Source organism: Aegilops tauschii, chromosome 6 (assembly GCF_002575655.3).
Source record: "Aegilops tauschii subsp. strangulata cultivar AL8/78 chromosome 6, Aet v6.0, whole genome shotgun sequence".
Lineage (NCBI taxonomy): Eukaryota > Viridiplantae > Streptophyta > Magnoliopsida > Poales > Poaceae > Aegilops > Aegilops tauschii.
Genome location: NC_053040.3, coordinates 356,289,753 through 356,310,456, shown reverse-complemented (window position 1 = coordinate 356,310,456; position 20,704 = coordinate 356,289,753).

The window sequence follows — 20,704 nt, the reverse complement described above, 5'->3', positions numbered from 1 at the left end:
ACCACGCTTTGGTTGAGGTTGGCGCTTCTGGGACCTGTGTAACGGAATAAGATGAGCCGCCGACAAGGATGAGTTATGAGATATAAAGATGGTAAACTTGATGAAAGCCGGTGAAATGACTTACTGAAGATTGCGGCAACCATCTGGGACACTTGGCGCTTTAAACCGGAGAGCTCGGCGGTTTTCTCTGTCAGGGCCTTCTCCGCTTGTTCAGCCCGGGTCACCAGAGCAGCCTTTTCTTCGGCCCAAGCCTTCCGTTCAGCGTCAAACTCCGTCTTCAGCTTTTCTTGCGCAACAATACTGGACACAAATTTGGCATTTGCTTTCCGGGTCTCAGTCTCTTGCATCTTCAGACGGGTCTTGAGGTCGGCGATGTCTGCCTCCAACTTCTTGTAAGCAGCCTGCATAATTTCCGGGTTATAGGAGGAACAGTTAGTATGCAATTTTCAAAGTCCCAAGCACTTTCCAAGCAAAGACACTTGGCACTTGGGTGCTAATGCATATCGAACGTTTCTATCTACAAATTGCCGGTTCAAGTGAGTAAGCCGGAACTTAAGTCTACAACATATTCTATCATAAGTCGTAGACTTGGGGGCTAGAGCATGGTAAGAATAACAAGGTAACTATACACTAAGCAAGAAGAAAGAAGAGTGGTACCTCAGACTTCTGCTGAATCTGGTTCACCATGCTGATCTCTGCATCCCGGCTCTTGTGCACTTGACTGACGAAGCCGGAGACGATCTCTCCGATGTTCAGGTTGGTGTAGTCAGTAAGGTCCAGATTAACCCGGCGGGGCTGTAGCAACTCCCCCTTGGCGGAGCACTTGGCCAGCGCAGTAGGTCTCCTCGGCTCAACAAATTCCGTCCGGGTGATTACCACGTCCGGATCATCTGCTGGTTGAGCCGAGCTGGAGGCCTCCGGGTTAGCAGAAGCTTCTGTAGTTGCCTTGTCGGTTGGAGCGGGGGCTTTGGGAGCGGAGGCAGCTGGCGGTTCTTGACCTGCTACCTCCGGCTCAGGCAAATCCGGCTCTTCGACCCGCTTGGTCTTCTTCGCTCTCTTGGTGAGCTTGGCCTGGGCACTGAAAAGACAGAAAGGTTAAGCACAAAAATGTAAGTAAAGACAAGTACAACATGAGATAATCATCATTACCCGGGCATGGTCTTGAAAGCCGGTAGGCTTGACTGCATAGAGTCGCCAGAAGAGGGGGAAGTTTTCTGATAATTTGAGACAGAAGAGTTGAGCGGTTGACGTATAACACCTGCCAAAGGATGAAAAGGGTACAATTTTGAGATCACCTCGGTCCGGCGTTTCCTCAATGCGTCAGGTAACCCGGAGGAGAGGTCAGTGTCTTTGTTGGTCCGGGTGTGCCGCCAGCTCTCATGAACCTCTCGCTTCAAAATAAATTGAGGGTCTTGATAAGCTAAAGGATGTGAAAAGCTTACTTTCCGGGTTACCCTTCGGATTTTCAGCCTTGGCAAGGGCTCCGAGTCAGAGGAAAGTATCGTTACCTCTTCAACCACCGGGTTACTTGCTCCGGTGTCGTCCTATTGATGAACAAGTATTGATAAGGCGGATAGAAATAAACAACAAATACAACAAGAACTTACAGGCTCAGGGGTTACCTCTGACTCGGAGCTGTCGCTTAGTTGCATCAGCTCTGAAGCAGTAGGCCTACTTCCTTTCTTGCGAGGGGCGGCTCTCTTGGCGGCTTTCTTCACCTTCCTGGCCTTCTTGGCCGCCTCATGGTCATATTTGACCTTCCAGAACTTGTCATCAGCCTGAAAAATACAAGGATGATTTCTTAAAGATTCAGATGATGGTTATCTACAGAAGAAGATAAAATGTTCAGATCAGCGGCTTACCGCTGGGCCCGGGTTGGTCTTGTAGAAAGGGGCTAACCCGGTCCTCCCGCAATCTGCCAGGCTCTCGTTCAAGAGAGCCTTGGTCATGTCCTCAGCAACATCTTCAGGAAGATCGTTGCGGCTGTGTCTCAGGGGGTCATCCTTTCGGCCCGTGTACTCGCACATTAAGCCGGGGCGGTGGCTCAATGGGATTACCCGCCAGGAGATCCAGACTCGGACCAGATCGATTCCGTTGAGACCATTGCCCAGGAGAGCCTTGATCTTGTTTATGGTGGGGAGCAGAGGTTGGCGCTCCGCCTGAGTCAACTTGTCAGACAGAGGGTGAGTTGGTTCCAGACGTGAAGGGCGAAAGCCGGGCAGCGGGCTCTCGCCAGCCGCCGACGTGTCTTGGCAATAGAACCACGTCTGGTTCCAGTCTTTGGGGTGACTCGGCGGCTCGGCGTAAGGGAAGAGGCAGTCTCTCCGTCGCTGAATGGAGATTCCGCCGAGTTCCCAACTTGGCCCGTTGGCACACTCGTTCTGGCGGTTCAGGTAGAAGAGCTCTCTGAAGAGCAGCAGGCTGGGCTCTTCTCCAAGGTAAACCTCGCAGAACACTTGGAAATTGCATATGTTGGACACCGAGTTGGGTCCTATATCTTGTGGCCGCAAGTCAAAGAAGTTCAGCACGTCTCTAAAAAACTTTGAGCCGGGCGGTGCAAAGCCCCGGCTCATGTGATCCGCAAAAATGACCACCTCCCCATCCCTTGGCTGTGGTCTCTCCTCTGATGGGTCGGGGGCACGGTAGGACATGACGTCCTTCTTGGGCAGGTAACCGGACTTGACAAAATTCGCTAAAGTCTCGTTGGTGACATTGGACCTCATCCAATTGCATGTGATGGAGGCTTTAGGAGCTTTGGGAGGCATGGTGAAAGTCGGCAGCCTATGATAAAAGGAAACGTCCGGTTTAATTATAAGCCGGAGGAAATTTACAGTTCAATGTTAAAGTGGCGGCTTATGAAGGGGACTAATGGCATATATCTAAGCGCACCGGGTTATTTAAGCCGCCCGAAGTATTGAGAGTAATTCGATTGTCTACGGCCTTATCACAGATGAGCCGGAAAATTCTATGGTGCATGGTCTCCTTTGAGTCGGAAGGTTCTACGGCGCGTGGTTTCTTTAAACCGGAAATGTAAACCGCCATGACTCAATGAGTGCAGTTTTTTACTAAGTGTGGTGAAAACAGGTTTCACACATTGCAGTAAATAATTTGGATCAAAACGGTCGGCTAAAAGAAAAAGTTTCTAGACCTAAAAACAGATGCGAGGGAAGTTCTTGGGCTCGAACGAGGCCTTTATGCAGTAAAAAGAGGTCTACTTGCATTTGAAATGGGTGCCAAAAAACTACCGCGGCAATCCTAGGCAGTCTAAGATAAAAAAGGGTGGTAAAAATCAAATCTACCGAAGACCCGCGATGAACTACGAAGAACAGAGGAAGAACTACGGAGCCCTAATGCGGATCTGCCCTATGGAGTAGCGAGGACTTACCGGTGCTGAAGAGATGCGGAGGTTGCCGCCGTTTGTCTGGACCAAGTCAGGGTGATGCAGCAGCCAAGGTTGACGAAGACCAGGGGCGCGGCGGCGGCGGAGTTCGAGCTCTTGGGTGACAGAGGAAGAAGACGAAGAAGAGAGGAGTGGCTGAAGGCCCGTCGGGCCGGACTATTTATAAGGGCGAGCTCATAAGTGGGCGCGAGAAACGAGGAGACCGCGGCGTGGTTATCTCCCCACGAAACGCCTCGATTTTCGGGATGGCAGTAAAGATAAGATCCGTTGCGGATCTGGTGGAATAAAAACGGACTTAATGGAAGATGACGTCACGGCGGATTACCCGGAGTCCAGAGGATGACGTCACGCCGGGTTATGGCTTTCACACAATGGTAAGCCGGAGCTTTCGTGTTGAAAGGATTGAAGATTGACATGAGCCGGCTCAAAATCAATCTGGGGCCTAATGTTGAGGATATAGACCTTAGAGTCACCCGCCAGAAGGGGTCGGGTTACTCATAATGGTCATTGTCAGAAGCCCGGCGACAAGCTTGAAGACGGTGGGCCAAAGATGGGCTTAAGACCCGGATATGGCTTAAGGCCCGTAGTTACAATGATCATTATAATAGAACTTGTAGTGTAAGGCAAGGATAGTTGAGAGTCCGAGCCGGACACTCTTATGAGCCGGCCGGGACTCTGAGAGCTGCTGGGCGTCAGCCTCCCTATATAAAGGGACGACCCGGCAGCGGTTTAGGGAGAAGAAAAGATCTCATCGAGAGCCAGGCATAGCAGTTTAGCTCCCTGGTCATCGAAACCCTAATCAATACCACATCAAACTGGACGTAGGCTTTTACCTTCACCGTAAGGGGCCGAACCAGTATAAACCCTCGTGTTCCTTGTCCCGCTTAACCCCTTCAAGCTTCCTAGCTGCGATGGCTCCACGACTAAGTCCTAGCTCGAGGACATCTGCCATGACAATTCCACGACAAAATGAGGTGCGGTTTTCGCCCAAACGATCGTGATCGAATGACCTAGAGAATGGAAGAGAGTTTGGTGGGTTTTGGGCTGGTTTTTAGGGGGGTTTTGCTGCAACACACAAATGGACTTGGCGGATGCCCGGTTAACCGTTGGAGTACCAAACAACCTCCAAATGGAACGAAACTTGACCGGTGGTCTTCGGGTGGTATACTAAGGCCACTTGACAAGCCTCGGTCCATTCCGAGAATGTTTGACACCCGCACACGAAAGAAAAACAAGAGGGGTGCACCGGACGAGATAGGAGCGCCGGATTGCAAAACGGACAACGGGGAAAATGCTCGGATGCATGAGACGAACACGTATGCAAATGCAATGCACATGATGACATGATATGAAATGCGTGACATGACAAAATACAAAACGAAAAACAAAACCCGACCACGAAGGGAATATCATAACACATAGCCGAAAATGGCAAGAGTCGGAGCTACAAATATGGCAAGTTACATGCGGGGTGTTACATTTTTACAACATGACGCCATGTCTGTCCGGCCATAATTTCGAACTGTTTTCCGTCTGCCGCTCCACGTCTCGAGACGCGGTTGCCATTGGCGGGTCTTGTCGAAGTAGAGATCATGTCCCCTTATTGCGGGATTTCTCATCAATGCGGGCATGGGTAACCCAACCGTGTTGTTTGCACGGCCCTTGGGAATAGGCGAGTTTAAGGCGGGTGGAGAGGCGTTTGATATTCACGGCCTCCATAAAGGGGTAAGGATTCCCTTTTCTCTCGCACACCCTTTCTCTTCCTCAGCCTCTCCGTCCTTGAGCTCCAGCGCCCAAGCTTTAGCTTTTCCTCATTCGAGAAAGCACTCCAAACATGTCCGGATCCGGAGCTGGAGGCAAGTGGATGGCCTCCTCCGTAAAGAAGGACATCAAGGAGCTCCAGGAGGCCGGATATTTGGCCAAGGAGATTGCCCACCGACTCCCGGCAAAAGGGCAAACCGTCCCTACTCCCGAGCCCCATGAAAGTGTTGTGTTTCTCACACACTTTGTCCGCGGGCTGGGATTCCCCCTCCACCCGTTCGTCCGCGGACTGATGTTTTACTATGGGCTAGACTTTCATGACTTAGCCCCTAACTTTATTCTCAACATCACGACATTCATTATCGTGTGCGAAGCCTTTCTCCGCATCCCACTTCATTTCGGCCTATGGTTGAAGACCTTCAATGTGAAGCCGAAGGTGGTGAGCGGTCAACAAGCAGAGTGCGGAGGCGCCATGGTGGGAAATATGCCCAATGTTACCTGGCCCGAAGGCTCCTTCGCGGAGACGGTGAAGGGGTGGCAATCGGGGTGGTTCTACATCATCGAGCCGCGCGACGCTGACTGGGCGGCGGCCCCCGAATTCCGATCTGGAACCCCGATGCGGCTCACCTCCTGGCAAGAGAAGGGCCTAACCCGGGGTCCCTCGGACGAGCTGACTAGGCTCCAGACGTGCGTCCAGAACATGATAGACAGGAAAATCAAGCTTGTCAACATGATCCAGGTCATGCTCATTCGTCGGGTTCTTCCGTGCCAACGCCGGACTTGCTATCTGTGGTAGTATGATCCAGCCAAGCACCGGACGCTACTAGAGCTCTTCAGCACGATGCACGAAGACATATGGAAAGTGCTCTTCAAGGCCGGCGAGACGCCACCGCCCACGACCGAGGATCGCAGGCTTAGCTTAAAATGTCAGGCTAATTCGGTAAGTTCTCTCATGTTTTCAGGGCGTACCCTTTACTAGCATATTTTGGGGAGAAGCCTAAGCTTTCCTACCCATGTTTTTAGGCCTGGATCGAGGTAGCAGAGGGGATTAACTGTCCGGCTCCGCTGCCCAAAGACCAAGAATTCCCTCTACTTGTCGGATCCGGGGTTCCGGCAAACCCTTAAGGTTCGAACTCTGGGGTTCGCGCGAAGTTCTTTCCCCCTACCGATCTACGCCCTAGCTCACTAAGACCACGCGGATGAACTCGACGAACTCGCAACATAGAAAGACACGAGATTTATATTGGTTCGGGCAACCGTTGTGGTGTAATACCCTACTCCAGTGTGGTGGTGGTGGATTGGCTCTTGGGTTGATGATGAACAGTACAAGGGGGAGAACAGCCTCCTGAGGTTGAGGTGTTCTTGTGCTTGTTGAACTTGTGTGGGTGAGGGCTCGATGAGTTCGAGACCAGATGCCTCTACGGTGGTGGCTAGCTCTACTTATATAGGCCCTGGTCCTCTCCCCAAATATTGAGCAGGAAGGGAGGCAACAACGGCGGGCAATTTGAAAGGGGACAACTAGTACAAGCTATCCTGCCAAAAGTGGTCTTCGCCTGCAAAAGGCTCTGGTGGTAACGCCGTCTTGGGCTCCATGGTGACCTCCGTCTCGCCGTCCTACTGGTCTTCGGTCTCGTTGCACCGATATGGAAATCTTTTCCTGATGCCTCGGTACTCCGCGCCTGCGCCTGCCTCCTTAGCACCAAAGAGGAAACAAGGACGTTGCCCGCGCTGGCGCCCACCTGGTGCCGATCGTCATGGCTCACGTCACGCGAGCCTCGCGAGGTTTGCCCCACCTTGATATCTCCGCTCCTTGTGAGCCTGCCTGGCTTGGCCGCTCCGGAGGAAGTTTTGCGTCGTCCGCCCCGCGAGGCTTGGCCCCTCCCGAGGGTCTTGAATGCCATGTCGATAAGGTGGGTCGTACGGCCTGCTAGCTTAGCCATGCCGCGGGCCGCAGGCAGGCAAGTCTGGGGACCCCTGTTCCCCGAACGCTGACAGTAGCCCCCGGGCCCAAGGCGCGCTCGGGCTAGGGTTCGAGGCGAAGCCAAAGGTCAAGTACTGAGCGCCGCGGGCCCCAAAAGCCTGCGGCCTCGTTCGACGCGTGGCGGTTGATTGGACGTGGGCGTCTCCGCTTCCCCACGCTGCCTTAGAATCCGCCTGGCTATGCGGCCCCCACAACCTACACAGTATTCCTCCGTCGCCTGCGCCTTGCTTTCCCAATCTCTCTGCTTCCTCGAGACTCTGCTTCTCCTCTCCAATCTGACATGCCTCCTGCCCACTCCATCGCCATGGCGCCGAAACAAGCAGACAAGGGGAAGAAGCCCCTGTCCTCGCCGAATGCGCCTCCGACCGTCAAGCCTGCAGTCGGTCGATCCTTGGTGCTTAACGACGAGGCCATGGACAAGGTGCGCCTAATGCTTGCTTCCAGCTTCAACGAGTGGGGGAAGACAGTGGCTTGGCCTGCATCTCGCGCTCGCACCGTCCGGGCGGCCACAGAGGTCCCAATCTTTATCGACGACCATTGGGCTGGCTTGCTTCCTCCCTTCTCCGCCTTCTTCAACGCGGTGCTTGAGCATTATCAGATCCACATGTTGCATGTCGACCCTCAATCCGTGACTCTCCTGGCCGTCTTTGCCTATGTGTGTGAAGCCATGGTTGGCAATACTCCTTCTGTGGCCCTCCTCCACCATTTCTTCTCATTGCATCTGATTGCTCCCCAGCAGAGCTCGGGTTGCGTGAGCTTCTAGGCCGTGGCCGCGACAGCGGGCGTGGGGATCGACTTCGAGCTTCCTCCATCCACGAGCGAGTTTCGGACACGGTGGGTGTTTGTCGATGCCGGTGAGCTCAGCCCCCTGCTTGACGCCCCGTCTGCGCCTGCCGTTTCTCACCCCGATTTGAGCCACGAGAGGCTCGCGAGCCCCCGTCTTGCTCCCGTCTGGTTTAGGTTGAGGAAGCTGAAGGACCACGGCGTGACCGCGCCTATGGTGGTGAAGGAGTTCATCAAGCGTCGGGTCGCTCTGCTCCAGCGCCATTCTCGCCCGATGTGGACCTTGCTAAGTAGCCAGGACCATATGAGGTTCCAGGAGTCCGGGCTCCCCCTAGAGATGCGGCAAACAGTGCACAAGGTCCTGACTGGTGTCCCTTTGCCGGATGACTTGCCTGGGAAGAACTGTCTGCTATACCGCTGCAGGAACAAGGATGAATTGCCAAAAGCATGCCCTCCTTTGATGAGTGGGGGCTGTGCCCGATTGGCCTGGAGGGGCCCCACGAGAACCCCACCGACGTGGTTCCCTTACTTGCCACCGGTGCTGAGCTCGCCCCAAGTGTGGGTGCAGGGGTACGGAGGTCAGCAGCTCGAGTGCTGAGGAGCTTAGGGTGCCTGGTGATCCTGGGGCGTCGTCCTCGGGAGCTCGCGATCCTTCCCCTGGGGTGTCGGTTCCTGAGGCGACGCATCATGCGGCTCCCAAGGTCAAAGCCCTGGAAGCCTCAGGAGGTAGTGGTGAGACGGCGCCCGACTGTTCTCCACAGCCGGGCACCCCTGAAGTTGTCACTCCACGCTCCTCCTCGGCCTCGCCCCGCGCTGGCCGCCACGTCCAGCGCTTCGGTCGGCTTTGCGTGGACTTCGAGGAGCTTCGTAAGAGGAAAGGGTCCCCAAGCGGCAACAACATCTTTGGGCCGCTGAAACGAAGGAAGTACATCCCCGTCGACGTGTAAGTACTGCACCTTGCAGTTTCTTTGATTGCTGCTTCCCTTCCTGACGCTAGCTCTTCAGGACCCCTTCTGCTAGGGCCGTTGAGCCTTCCGAGAAGCAATCCTCGCTTTCCCCAGCACCCCCGTTGGCCTTGTGCTCCCCGAGCCTGCATGCCGTGCCTAGAGCCAGGCCCGAGAGGGGGTGCGCTCGCCTTCATGGAGCCTCGAATCCGCGACTTCGTTGCCCTTCCTGCACAGTCTGGCTTGGAGCCTAGCGGGCGTTCCCCAGTCTCCTCCTCGGGTTATGGACATCAGCTGGTTGGCTTCGGCCTTCAGTTCCTTCTTAAGCAGCGGGCCCTGTTCAGCCAGGGCCCCTCGTGAGGTTGGGCCAGTATCTGGAGCGGCACCAGCCCCCAGCCCCCCGCTGAGAGGGGATGCGCCGCCTAACGCCCCGCCCACAGCCCCGTGGCGGAGGATGAGGTGGGGCATGCGTTGGAGTTGGAACGAGGGCGGAGCGTCGTTCGTCATGAGCACTTCCAGAAGGCGATGGGCGCGATGAGCCAACTCGGCGAAGAACTCACAGGTGTCGACTCGCGCCTCGAGGTTGAAGGTCTTCGGCTGGCAGAGGAACGCAAGCTGAGGGTGGCTATCAACCTTGGCCGCTACCAGCGTGATCTTGACAATGCGAAGGCCGAGGCGTCCCTCAAGATTTCCTGTGAGGCTTGCTCCCAAGCCTTGGAGGAGGCTCGTGAGGCTGACTGTCGTCGCGAGGCTGCAGAGAAGCGCGCTTGGGAGCTCCAAGCTTGGAGCGCGGCCCTCGAGCGCCAGGTGGAGGCGTGCAGAGCCGCCCTTGCCTCGCTGAGGGGGACGCCCGCGGAAGAAGAGGAGGTCTGGAGGCGTGAGGAGGCGCTGGCTTTCGAGGCCGTGGAGCGCATCCTTGAGCTCGAACAACTGGAGACGAGGGAGCGCCAGTTGCTCAGGCGGAAGATGCCGTCGGGGCTCGCGAGGCCAAGGTCCAGGAGGAAGTCGATCGCCAGGTGGCCCGGGTTCGCGCAGATCTTGAAGGTCGATACGACCTGAAGCTGACGCTTGCAGGAACTGAGGCGGTGGGCAGGACCGCCGCCCTCAGGCCCAGGTTAGACGAGGTGGAGAGACGTGGGGAGGCCACGGCTGCCGCCTTGGCCACGGTGCAGACGGACTTGGCCTCCGCCCGCGCCGAACTGCTTCTGCTTAAGAAACGAGTTGAAGACGCCAAGGCCGTCGCGTGGCAAAACAGGGAAGAGGTGCTGGAGCGCGTCCACGCCCCCATGCTCCAGGAACTTCAGAACAGGGCCAACACTGCCCTGGGACATGTCTCTGATGCGAACGCCCCCCATCCTTAGGTGAATGACTATGCCAGTCACCTCCGCTTCTTCACCGATGTGGTGACACACCTGGAGGCCCAATCTGACGAAGCTCGTAGGCTCATGGAAGAGAGGAGTCGCGGCCTGCTCGAGCGTGCTTTCGCCCGTGTCTTCAGCCATCTCCTGAATGCCAACCCCAACTTCGACTTCGACGCCACCATCACCCCCGTACCCCCGGCCGTTCGGGACGACCTGGCGCGGTGGGTGGAGGACAACGTGGATGCGTTGGTCAGGGCCTTCACTTCAGAGGACGACGCGGTGGTGGTCACCGCAGACGGAGGCGACGTGGTCGACGACGGGGACACCAACGCTGGTGACGGCAGTGGCGGTGTCAACGACGGCGACAGCGACGCGAGCGACCCGTCTGAAGACGACGCTGAGGACGCGGCGAGCGACATATCTGGCTAATTCCTCATTTCTTTATTGCTTCACCCTGTATGCAAAAACTTGGGCATGGCCCCTTAAAGATCGTGAGAGCATTTTGGGAGGGGGAGACCCTCATGTAAACAAATCATGATTTCTACTCCTTTATGCTGAACCGAGTGTTCGTTTGGTCGGCCATGAGCCTGATGGCAAGTCTTGCCGCTGCGGCTTACCTTAGCCGGGGCAGGCCATGAATCGTATTGTAAGGTCGAGAGTCGCCACGGGGCTCCTGAAGGATCTGCTGACTCGCCCGAGTGGGCCTCGCGAGGTTCTTGCGCCGATCGGCGTGCGTGGCGCGCATGCTGTGCCAAGCCCCGCTCGCGAGGGGCCCGCGAGGGGGAGGAGGCGAGCGTGAGCTCCAGAACAAGGAAAGAAATGCTTAGCTTTGGGTTCAATCTTGCAGTGTCCTTTCCCAGTGATAGTAGGGGCAGCAAGGCACGTATAGTATTGTTGCCATCGAGGATAGCAAGATGTTTTTTTTATATCATATTGCATGAATTTATCCCTCTACATCATGTCATCTTGCTTAAAGCGTTACTCTGTTCTTATGAACTTAGTACTCTAGATGCATGCTGGATAGCGGTCAATGTGTGGAGTAATAGTAGTAGATGCAGGCAGGAGTCGGTCTACTTATCTCGGACGTGATGCCTATATACATGATCATACCTAGATATTCTCATAACTATGCTCAATTCTATCAATTGCTCAACAGTAATTTGTTCACCCACCGTAAAATACTTATGCTCTTGAGAGAAGCCACTAGTGAAACCTATGGCCCCCGGGTCTATTTTCCATCATATTAATCTTTCAACACTTAGTTATTTCCGTTGCTTCTATTTTACTTTGCATCTTTATCACAAAAATACAAAAAATATTATCTTATCATATCTATCAGATCTCACTCTCGTAAGTGACTGTGTAGGGATTGACAACCCCTTATCGCGTTGGTTGGGAGGATTTATTTGTTTGTGTAGGTGCGAGGGACTTGCGTGTAGCCTCCTACTGGATTGATACCTTGGTTCTCAAAAATTGAGTGAAATACTTACGCTACTTTGCTGCATCACCCTTTCTTCTTCAAGGGAAAACCAACGCAGTGCTCAAGAGGTAGCAAGAAGGATTTCTGGCGCCGTTGCCGGGGAGGTCTACGCAAAAGTCAACATACCAAGTACCCATCACAAACCCTTATCTCCCGCATTACATTATTTGCCATTTGCCTCTCGTTTTCCTCTCCCCCACTTCACCTTTGCCGTTTTATTTGCCCCCTCTTTTCCGGTTGCCTCTTTTCATTCACTTTTCCCTTGTCATGTCGGAACCAAAAAGAGTTGGGGTTCCTCTACCAAGTTTTAGCGCTTTAGACAATCCTGCTATCTTATCTAAACTCATAAATAAAAATACTATGGAAAAACCTGCCGGAGTTATCAATGAAAACCTTAGAAATTTTGATGAAGAAGATTCTGGAATAATTTGTTATTTACTCGATGAATCTTTGAAATATGCTTGGTATAGGCTATTAAGGATCCGGGCTAGCTATGTACCTCAATACCGAATTGAGGTTTACTTAAAGAGCTTTTATGTTGGGTTGCCCGCTTCGTTCAAACAAGCTTTAGATTCTATTTTTGAAGAGAGTTTTCTCGAAGGGGACCCCATCGATACCTATGAAAAGATGAAAACTATATTTGGGCACCCCATTAATGAGAAAGTTGAAATCACATCTCTTTTGCTTTCTCACCAAAACGAATCTATCAAAGAGATAAAAGCTAGCCTAGATGCCAATTTCTGCAACATACTTAATCTTTCTTCTACCATTAATGGCCATGTACTTTGTCAAAATAGAAAGATTAATTCCATACATAACAAGTTTGCTCTCTTTTTCCCTAAAACCAAAGATGGCAATTCCTAGATCTATCCTTGCTCTTATGCCTAGCTAGGGGCGTTAAACGATAGCGCTTGTTGGGAGGCAACCCAATTTTTTTTTTAGTTTTTTTTGCTTTTTGCTTCTGTTTAGGAATAAATATTTGTTCTAGCCTCTGGTTAGATGTGTTTTTATGTTTTAATTAGTGTTTGTGCCAAGTTAAACCTATAGGATCTTCTTGGATGATACTTATTTGATCTTGCAGAAAGAAACTTTCTGTTCACGAAAATAATTGTTAAAAATCACCAGAACGTGATAAAATATTGATTCCAATTGCTGCGGATCAATAAACAAATTGTCTAGGTCTTCCTATTTTGGCTGATTTTTTGGAGTTCCAGAAGTTTGTGTTAGTTACATATTACTACAGACTGTACTGTTTTTGACAGATTCGGTTTTTCGTGTGTTGTTTGCTTATTTTGATGAATCTATGGCTAGTAAAAGAGTTTATAAACCATAGAGAAGTTGGAATACAGTATTTTTAACACCAATATAAATAAAGAATGAGTCATACAGTACATTTAAGTGGTCTTTTGTTTTCTTTCTCTAACGGAGGTCACGAGATTTTCTGCTAAGTTTTGTGTTGTGAAGTTTTCAAGTTTTGGGTGAAAGATTTGATGGATTATGGAACAAGGAGTGGCAAGAGCCTAAGCTTGGGGATGCCCATGGCACCTCCAAGATAATCTAAGGACACCTAAAAGCCAAAGCTTGGGGATGCCCCGGAAGGCATCCCCTCTTTCGTCTACTTCCATCGGTAACTTTACTTGGAGCTATATTTTTATTCACCACATGATATGTGTTTTGCTTGGAGCGTCTTGTATGATTTGAGTCTTTGCTTTTTAGTTTACCACAATAATCCTTGCTGTACACACCTTTTGAGAGAGACACACATGATTCGGAAATTATTAGAATACTCTATGTGCTTCACATATATCTTTTGAGTTATATAGTTTTTGCTCTAGTGCTTCACTTATATCTTTTAGAGCACGGTGGTGATTTTGTTTTATAGAAACTATTGTTCTCTCATGCTTCACTTAGATTATTTTGAGAGTCCTACAAAACAGCATGGTAGTTTGCTTTAACAATAATAGGCATACAAGATTAGTAAAAGAAAAATTCTCATGAGTGTGTTGAATACTATGAGAAGTTTGATGCTTATAATTGTTTTGAGATATGAAGATGGTGATATTAGAGTCATGCTAGTTGAGTAGTTTTGAATTTGAGAAATACTTATGTTAAAGTTTGTGATTCCCGTAGCATGCACGTATGGTGAACCGTTATGTGATGAAGTCGGAGCATGATTTATTTATTGATTGTCTTCCTTATGAGTGGCGGTCGGGGACAAGCGATGGTCTTTTCCTACCAATCTATCCCCCTAGGAGCATGCGCATAATACTTTGCTTTGATAACTTGTAGATTTTTGCAATAAGTATATGAGTTCTTTATGAATAATGTTGAGTCCATGGATTATACGCACCCTTCTTCCTTCCACCATTGCTAGCCCCTCTAATACCGCACACTTTTCACCGGTATCATACACCCACCATATACCTTCCTCAAAACAGCCACCATACACATATCATGGCATTTCCATAGCCATTCCGAGATATATTGCCATGCAACATACCACCGTTTCGTTTATTATGACACGCTTCATCATTGTCATATTGCTTTGCATGATCATGTAGTTGACATTGTATTTGTGGCAAAGCCACCGTTCATAATTCTTTCATACATGTCACTCTTGATTCATTGCATATCCCGGTACACCGCTGGAGGCATTCATATAGAGACATATTTTGTTCTAAGTATCGAGTTGTAATTGTTGAGTTATAAGAAAATAAAAGTGTGATGATCATCATTTTTAGAGCATTGTCCCAAGTGAGGAAAGGATGATGGAGACTATGATTCCCCCACAAGTCGGGATGAGACTCCGGACGAAAAAAAGAGAAAAGAGGCCATAAAAATAGGCCCAAACAAAAAAATGAGAAAAAAGAGAGAAGGGACAATGTTACTCTCCTTTTACCACACTTTTGCTTCAAAGTAGCACCATGACCTTCATGATAGAGAGTCTCCTATGATATCACTTTCATATACTAGTGGAAATTTTTCATTATAGAACTTGCACTACAAAAAAAAGACACATCCGTGACATTTTGGGCCGAACGAATTTTTTTTCTGTCATACATATGACACTTCTATGATGATAATTGTGACAAAACCCGGTATCATCATAGATGTGGTGAGCTCCTACTTCTATGACAAAAAATCATGACAGAAAATGGGCTTTTCGTCCTGGGCGGGCCGGAGACGCAGCTGCATGACATTCTTTGGGCCGCCCATGACGGAAAAAACCGTGGTAGAAGCGAGGGCGAGGAAAATTTCGGGGAGTTCCCGGTTATGGTGGGAGGTCGGGGGCCGAGCGATGTGTGTTTCTCTCGTACACGTACGCGCGTGTGTGCGAGGCGTTGGCTCTGACTGAACCCGAACGAGGCGTTGGGCTCTAACTGAACCCGAGTGATTGCACTGCAGGCTACGCGTTACTGAACCCGAGCGATCGATCGATGGCTGTTAACTGTACCCGATTGAGCGATTCCTTTGCTACTGGTGCTAACTGAAGCCGATCGATGCTGCCTCTGGATGAACAGTGAGCGTTGCTGGGGGGGTTTGGATGAACAGTTCCCGGTGGGGGTGGATGAACAGGACCCCGTGGTGTTGCCTCTGGATGAACAGGACCCCGATCGATCGAGCCGGTTGGGGCTGGATGAACAGGACCCCGTGGAGGGCAGGATGAACAGGACCACTCCGTGGAGGGCAGAATGAACAGTAGACGGTGGAGGGCTGGATGAACAGTAGCCCGTGGAGGGGTGGTTGAACAGGAGCCCGTGGAGAGGGTTGGTTGAACAGTAGCCGGTGGAGTAGCGCGTGGTGGAGGCTGGATGAACAGGAGCCCATGGATGAACAGTCGCAGGTGGAGGCTGGAGGAGGTCGATGGTGGATGAACAGTAGCTCGTGGAGGCTGGGGGGGGTCGACGGTGGAGATGAACAGTGTCCCGTGGAGTCCCGTTTTGCGGTACGCCACACCCCTCCCGATGAACAGGACCCCTGTTTCGACCGTAGGGCTCCACCACAAGTCCGTTTCCTCCGTTTTGTGGTACGCCACACCCCTCCCGATCAACAGGACCCCGTTTCGACCGTAGGAGGTCTGTTTCCTTCGTTTTGTGGTACGCCAGACCCCTCCCGATGAACAAGATCCCGTTTCAAACGTGGCCGGTCGAACACAAGGCCGTTTCCTCCGTTCTGCGGTACGCCAGGCATCGTTTCCATCGGCTGTTCCGTCCAAGCCCTCCCGATGAACACGACGACCCATTCCGTTCCGACCCTGCCGATTGGCTCCCCATGAACACGACGACGATGCTGTTTCTCCGTTCTGACCCAGCCATGCACACGAGCCCTGGCCGTACGTATGCGCGAGTAGGCGTTCGAGACCCTGCCTGTATGTACGTACGTGGCCGTATTTTCTGTCTTGCACACTGGCTGCTGTACGTACGTGTACTTGCTACGTGCGCGCCTCTACTACGACATGTGCGCGCCTCTACATCGACCAGTATGTACGTACACGTTCGCGACCAGAATGACAATGCTACGTACGCTTCGACCAGGTGGGTCCCGACTGTCAGGCACTTCCTTGCCTGCGAAGATGTAGCTGGTGGGTCCCCGCAGTCAGGGGAAATGTTTTTTTCGTGAAATACGGTGGCCTATCCGGTGGGTCCCCGCTGTCAGGTGGAGGAATAATTATTTTTCGCGTAATAAGGAGGCACTTCCTGGCTGCGGCTGTGCACCCAGCTGTCAGCCTCTCCATGTATAGTACACGTCCGATGGAAGCCGTTCCTTGACCACGTTGACCACGCCGCACCGAGAGCACCAGGGCGGTGGACGACGGCGAGGCCTAGGAAGGGGATGACGCGGAGCCGGGGAAGACGCGACAGTGGAAGCCCGCGCGGAGAGGAGTACGAGGGTTCACCGGTTCGGCTGTGGTGTGAGGCTGCCGTCGCCGCAGGGCCTGGCCAGCGGTGGGAATAGTAGGGTGCTGGGAGTTCTCCGCGGCAACACAGCCGGCCACGGGAGGCAGGGGCATGCGGCATGACCGGCGCTGCTTTGGGCGGCTGGAGCAACAAGACCAGAGGTTGAAGAAGCACTACGGCCATTGGATGGACATCATACGGTCACTGGAGCTAGAATCGTGCATATTGACTAAGTTGACAAGGCCCTCCGTCCCCGTCAACTTAGTAGGCCCACAAGTCAGCCTGCCACTATACTGGGTCCCAGCTAGAAGGGGGAATATTCATTTTTTTGTGCGTAATAAGGACACAGTTCCTTGCGTGCGAAGATATAGCTGGTGGGTCTGAGCTGTCAGCGGCGGTAACGTTTCTTTCATGAAATACAGAGGCCCTTTCGGTGGGTCCCAGATGTCAGGTGGAGGAATCATTATTTTGTGCGTAATAAGGAGGCATTTCCTTGCGTGCGGCCGTGGACCCAGCTGTCAGCCTCTCCATGTACAGTCCACTTCAGATGCATGTCGGTTGTTGACCACGTTGAACAGGCCGCGCCGGGAGCACCAGGGCGGTGGACGACGGCGAGGCCTAGGAAGGGAACGACACGGAGGCAGGGAAGACTCCGCAGTTGTTTCCCGCGTGGAGGGGAGTACGACTATACGAGGGTTTACTGGTTCGTCTGCCGTCGCCGGAGAATAACAACAGGTGTGGGTGAGTAGAGGGATGGCTAGGCCAGCGATGGGAGTACGGTGGGGCGGTGAAGCCTGCGCGGCAGCACAGCTGGCCGTGAGGAGGAGGGGGCAGGCAGTCCCGCCGGCGCTTGTTTGAGCGGCTGGAGCAGGAAGAGCAGAGATTGAAGAAGCACGACGGCCGTTGGATGGACATCCAACAGTCACTGCTTGTGCGTCAACCTTTTTTCTAGGAAAGCCTCAAATCTGTGGAAAACAGCATACAGCCCATCTGCCATTATTTCTAATAATTTACAGCCCATTTGCTAATTCTGAAGGTTTTTTTGGAGCCCATATTCTTTTTGTTAGCATTACAGCCCATATTGTGGCCACGGTTAAAAAATTATACGAAATGTTGCATATTTCGGTGCGGTCCGAACTGTTTTTAATCCCGAAATTTCGAGTCACATTCAAAATGATTTTAAAAATAAATGTATATCAATATAAAATCCAACAAATTCTCCACGCATAAAAATTAATGCAATTTAAAATCTTGCAATGAAAAATAAATAAATTTGAATGTAATTGCCGGTTTGATGTGTTCTAAAAATGTACAGCCCATTTCTCATTACTGATAGGCCATTTTCTCTTCCAGTCGAATGAAGCTCTGCTCGTCTTGAAAGATTTGCAGCCCAATAGGCCTGACAAAGCGACTTACTTGGCAAATCACAAAAAAACTGGGCTAGCCATTTTCAGAAAGAAAAAAAAACTACTGGGCTGGTCTGTGGTAAACATAAAAGAGAAGGCTGTCTAGACATGCCAGAGTGCCCCGCACAGCCCAGTTGACACCTTGCTTCCGTCTCAAAAACAAATTAGATAAATGCCACAACAAATATGGCGATTCATAAAAATGCCACTGCAATTTCCAAACTTTGAAAAATGCCACTGCAATTTTTGCAAACTTTGGAAAACGCCACTGCAATTTGCAAACTTTGAAAAACGCCACTCTAGACTTCGAAAAATGCCACTTGGGATGGCATGAAATGGCATTTTTCAAAGTTTGGAAATTGCAATGGCATTTCTTAGAAACACCAGATTTGGAGTGGCATTTATCAAATTAACCCAAAACAAAAATAACTGGGCGAGCTGTTGGGTCCCTGATGTCAGCCGCTCGTTGTGCAACTCTCTCGTTTATTGACTACGTTGACAATGGCATGGGACCCAGATGTCAAAAATCCATTACGAGGAGCCATTTTTTTATTGGATTGAAATAAGGAGGCACTTTGCTTGCGTACTGCCATGACCTTGGTGGGTCCCTGTTGTCATCCTCTCCACGTACAATCATCTCCTCGTTGTGTACGCGTCAACTTGGTAGGCCCACAAGTCAGCCTCTAAACCCGTGGAGGACAAATACAACCCATTTGAAAAAATAACAGCCCATTCCATATGTTCAAACGGAAAGTTCAACATTTAGAGCAAAGTAACAGGTATGATCCACATATAGAGTACTGAACTTCCACGTTGACAACCATCATAGCCAAGTTAACTATCTACTTCCACTAATACTCCAGTAGCGTACAAGTACTAACTTACTCTTAGCTAACTAGACGATGCCAGCCGCCATCTGCGGTACACGCTAAACGCTGGCACCGGCGTCCTCCGCCTCGCCTCGGACATGCCAGAGGTGCGATAGGGCGCATTGCTCGCACGTGTTGGCCCTTTTCATGCCGGCGTGGTCCACCGAAGCTTCGGCTTCTAAGCGGGAAACCCACTTGACGAGCTGGTAGTAAAAATCAGCGTCGCGAACGCGTGCGTGCCCGAGAGCCTCCAAGGTTATTTGCCGGGCGCCGGCCTCCACGTAGTCGGCCCACGTGCGGGCGCTCTGCTCGCGACTCAGAGCGTCGGTGCGCTGCTGCTCCATGTCCTGTTGGCGGCGCAAATCGGCGATATGCTGCTCATCCGCCAAGCGGTCGCGCTCCAACAACTCCTGCTCCTCCGCCAGGTGGTCGCGCTCCAACAAGTCCTCGATATTCGCATTGCCATCTAAAGATTGATAGAATGCCTCCTCCCTCCATCTTCCTTCCGGTGAAAAACCGAACACTAGTTCCGGCGGTGACCGCCTCCGGCCACGCCTATCGCGGACGGGCGGGGGCATGGCGGACGTGGCGAGAGCGAGGATAAGTGGCGAGCAACGTCGGGCCGGTGGGGGCTTATGAGGATAGGGCGAGTTGGGTCACGGTGCCACCATAGAAGGCCGAGAAACAATACTTATAAGCGGAAGGTAGCGCGACGGTCGTCGGAATTCAATGCATAATGAAGCAGACATGGCTTAGCGCGCCAGCTTGTCGTGGAAAACTAGAGAAACTGAAATTCTGACTCTGCCGTCCCGTCCCGTCCATGCTGGGTCGCACGCCGGCCTTACGGTCAAACGAGTGCACTCGAATCATCTCCCTCCTTGTCAATAATGATTCCACGGATTTAAAAGGCCCGCAACAATTAAAGCGCATCTTTTTCGCATCAGTTAGCTGCCTTAATTACGGCCGGCTGCATGCGGGCACTCAAAATCGCTCGCAGCAGTACGCGGAGCAGCATGCAACGAGTCGCAGCCGAGGGCATTAATTGATGAACTTTATGTGGGAGATAAGGCATGTGCAAACGTTTTTGCTAGCAGTTTCTTCAGATTCGCATGGCATTTTCTTTAGAGCAGCTTGTCAGTTTCTTCAGAGGTAGGCATTTCTATTCAAAAAACTGCCACTTCGGATCTTGCGTCGCAACTAAAACAGCTAGGAGCGCATTAGTAGGCTAGCTAGTGATCGATCGGTAACTTGTAAACACTGAGCGAACAGATATAAGGAACTGTTAATGCATCTCAATGATTCACAGATCATATACAAATATGTAGCTCCAAAAGCAAAGATCAGCCACAACTAAAACCAACTAGTACGATTCCCATACATAAGATCAACATGTTAATGCATCTCAATGATTCACAGATCATATACAAATATGTAGCTCCAAAAGCAAAGATCTAGAAAAAACATATGTTCTTCCTACTAACATGGATGCTTCTCTTGGCCAACATTCAGTACAGACTGAATGACAAATTTGTTTGTGAAGTCTACAATTCCTCTTGCAAACGTAAGTGGTTTCACCAACAGCTGGAACCATGGGAATGAACCACACATGATGGAGGAACATCCACTATAATATGATTTGGTCTTCTCTTGATCACACGGCGAGACTATTTTCGGAATACAAACTTTCACTTAGGCAAAATGATGCCCATTGTATAATCAGACCAAAGCAATGAAGCACCTAGTGTTGGCCAATAAATAGTACAGCACTACTTTTCTGCAGTCCATGAAGTGACTATCCAATCTTTCTGTGTCTATTTTCAA